The sequence below is a fragment of the Pseudophryne corroboree genome, chromosome 4, assembly GCF_028390025.1.
Source record: "Pseudophryne corroboree isolate aPseCor3 chromosome 4, aPseCor3.hap2, whole genome shotgun sequence".
Classification (NCBI taxonomy): domain Eukaryota; kingdom Metazoa; phylum Chordata; class Amphibia; order Anura; family Myobatrachidae; genus Pseudophryne; species Pseudophryne corroboree.
In genome coordinates, this window is record NC_086447.1 from 514,171,359 (window position 1) to 514,175,155 (window position 3,797).

Below are 3,797 nucleotides of genomic sequence, written 5' to 3' on the forward strand. Positions count from 1 at the left end.
TCATGCCCCCAGACTGATACGCTCTTTCTTCTCGCAGTTCCCCGATAAACCCGGTGGTAGGGGTTCTTTGACCCCTCGTCAGAGGGGGGGTACTGTTAGGGTCTCCTGCCCTGTGCTGCCACGTCGTCATGGCAACCGGGAGACAAGTGCTAGTGGAATAACCTGAGCGCAGCTGATACTCCGGTTCGGGTCTTTTGCTGTGCAGTGGTTATAGGCTCTGTGCACGGCAGGGGATCCGGTGCTGGTTTTTGTGCTCACAGTCTGTGAGGTCTGAGTGGGGCGTGGACAGCACCTGCTTTATAAGGCCTCTTTTCAGGGTAAGCAGATGCTGCTGAATCTTTGTTGGTTAGTCAGTTCATGAAAGTTAGCCAGTACTGTGTAGCTTTGTATTTGTTTGTTGCTTACTGCAAATAGGCCTGGGGATTTGGTATTACACTCTGCCAATCCAGACCTAGCAGTAAGACTGGAGTCAGTCGTTTAGCTTGCTGGGGTTCTGTTACTACTCTGTGAACTTAGCAAGTTTGCGGCTGTATTCTAAGACTTGCCTGTCTAATCCTGTCTCACTGTGCTAGGTGTCAGGGGTCAGTTTAGTGGCAGTAAGCTAAAACCTGTGCACTGCAAGTGAGAAATAGGATTGTGGAGACTCTCCTTGTGTCTATCATTCCATCTCTGACCAAGGAGTTTACTGCCACACCCGTTGGTAACCCTTTAGGGGTTTGCTGTTGCCCTTAGCAACAGCATTTCGGGTTCTCTACGTATTAAAACACAACATCTTGCTTTTTCCATCTGTGCAGTTCTAATACAAGGGAGATACCCAGTTCCTTAGCCTCTGGGCTTCTCTGTTCACTTTGTGTGTATTTTGTTACCCTATTACCTTCTGTGTACGTTATGTCATATTCCCCAGTTTGTCTGTGAGTCCATTTGTTTTGCATAACAGTTCTGACACCAGTACTTTCCTGCAGGCACTGGTGTGCATAACAATTCCATTGATGCAGAGGGCACCAGGTGCTGCTATTTGCCATAAGGATTGTGTGAGTGCCGAACCCTGCTTCTTTATGTATATATATTTATAAGAGAAAAGGGGGGATGAGGGATAAGTAGCGACCACGGTGTCAATTAATAAGATAAAATTGCCAATAATATAATAAAAGCTATTTATTACCATATAAATGAGACATAAAAAAGGACATATACTTAAAATGGGACAACAATACAATCACAGCTGAACTAAAAGCACTTAAAATGAATGTATAAAAACTACAGTAAGATCAAGTAAAACAGGTTTTCCTTATCTGAGTATGAGGTAAGTACAGGTCTCCCAACGCGTTTTGTCACTTGGACTTTATCACAGGGCTGGGGTAGAGTGGGACTAGCTGACTATATATAGGGATAACAATCAGGGGTCAATTGTGACATCACTTCCTGTTTGGGAATTAGCTATTACAGAACTGAGTTTTAAAAACAGGTTATAAACACTGATAGTATCCTAACATATAGTGAGTATCATTCACAATGTCAGTGTTAAAAAATGATTGCTCCTTGGAGCTTAAAATACAGTGCTTTGGTGTTGTATGGGCGGCCAGAGCGGTACTTCTGCCCCTCTTCCAGTATCCAGATGCGTTCGTGACTTCCGCCCCACTTCCGGTCCGTTACTGCGCATGCGCCCGTCGCGGGCTGAAAGAGCAGGACTGTAGAGAGTAGTAGTTTTCAGACAGCGGTGGCCATTTTATTGTAGACATCCATAATATTAACAGTACGGCGGCCATCTTTAAGGAGATCACTTTAGGGGACGTTCTTACATTTTAAGTACGATGTTCCCATGAAAAAGAGAAAATAGAATGTATAAGGCACACGTAAATCAATTACAGCATATAGCGGTGATATTATAGTAGTGTGGTTGGCTAATAATGTATATATTATCATTATAAACAAAGTGCCCGTGCTTTAGTTTATAGTCATAGGTTATGAACATAGTTTTACAAGGTGGACATAATTAATAAAGTGCATGTGTCTGATTAGCTAAAAATGCATATATTATCAATTATGAGTAAAGTGCACGTGTTTTAATTTAAAATCATAATTAATAAGGTGCATATATCTATAAGTGCATATATAAAGTGCCTGTGCTGGTTAATTCTAATTTGCAAGCATGAAATATATTGTACTACGGTGTTCAGTACTCTATTTGTGAGTTTATATTAATATGGAGTATACACCTTTCTCAGGCAACTATTTGTTCTCGTGCTATACAGTACCTGATCTTCCCAGGTGGTCCCCCTCACTGGTACTGATCAGGCCCAACACTGCTTAGCTTCCAAGATCGGACGTATTTGGGCATTTCCAGGCGGTATGACTGTAATGACGTTGTGCCTTCTGGGTTATCACTCTATCAAGGTGTTTGAGAAGTAGTGTAAGATGGTGAATGGTGACCGAAACGAGGGGTGGGGGGAATTGATGGGGGGGAGGGGGGAGGAGAGGGGATGGGTGGGGAGGGGGGAGGAGGCAAAGGAGGAAGTTTAATGTGATACGGCTATAAATGTACTATCGTATTTCATAAAAAGGGAGACATTTCGTAACTGTCATTGAATCCTTTTGGCTGTAATGTCTGTAATTGGAAAATCCAAAACATCTCATGACATGACAGTTTATTGGCGAGGTCACCTCCTCTGTCTCCCAATTTTACCAGTTCGATAGCTTTCAATGTCAAGGCCTCCGGATTGTAGTTATGTGTTACAATGAAATGTTTGGAGACAGCATGGCTCTCCACTTTGTTCCTGATGTTTCTCACGTGCTCTTGTATTCTTAGCTTCAGGGGTCTCTTCGTCTTCCCGATGTACTGTTTGCCGCAATCACATTCCAGGAGGTATGATTTTGTACTCCTTCTTTTCCAGATCTGTAAAGGTTTTCCTGTTAGGGTGTAGATACTTACATACGTTGCATCGCCCGCATTTGTATGAACCCACCACACATTTAGGCCAAGTGTGGTCTTTTTCTTGGTCGGTCATCAGCATGCTTGGGGCTAGAATATCTTAGAGGTTCTGTGATTTCTTGAATACTATTTCCGGATGAGGAGGGAGGATCTCTTTAAGAATGGGGTCCATGAGCAATATTCTCCAATGGTTCCTAAATGATTCTCGGATGGATTTTTCATGCCGACTGAAGGTTGTTATGAATGCCATAGAATCTTTTGTTTTCTCCCTTGTTTTATATTCTAACAGCTTGGATCTTTCAACTCCATTGGTTCTGGTGATGGCTTCTTCTAGAATTGTATCCGGATATTCTTTTTGCTTGAATCTGCTCCTATACATTTCCAGTTGTGATTGGCAGTCCTCCGGTTTGCTGCAGTTTCTTTTGATTCTACTAAATTGGGAGAATGGGATATTGTTCTTCCAACTTTTGAGGTGATTGCTCTTGTAGTGGATATAACTGTTGGTATCCATGTGTTTAACAAAATTTTTGGTTTTAATTCTCCCATTTTCTCCTGTAAGAATCAAATCCAAAAACTCAATGTGCTCCCTGTTTGTGTTGGATGTAAAAGCAAGATTCATTTAGTTGGTACTGATATATTTAAAAAATTGGTTAAAACATTCAGTCTCCATCCCAGATTATTAAAATATCATCTATGTACCTCCGATAATAAATGATATTGCTGTTAAAATCATGATGGTCATATATAAAAACATTCTCCCAACAACCCATAAAAAGATGTGCAAAACAGGGCACGAAAATCATAACCATTGCGGTGCCGCACTGCTGTAAGTAAAACTGGTCCAAGAATTTAAAATAGTTATGATGAA

At 41.6% G+C, this 3,797-nt stretch overlaps 1 pseudogene; it reads right to left on the reverse strand.

The window, feature by feature from the left end:
- Nucleotides 1–2,243: 2,243 nt before the first annotated feature.
- LOC134912225 (5S ribosomal RNA) lies at nucleotides 2,244–2,361 on the reverse strand (annotated as a pseudogene).
- Nucleotides 2,362–3,797: the final 1,436 nt, after the last annotated feature.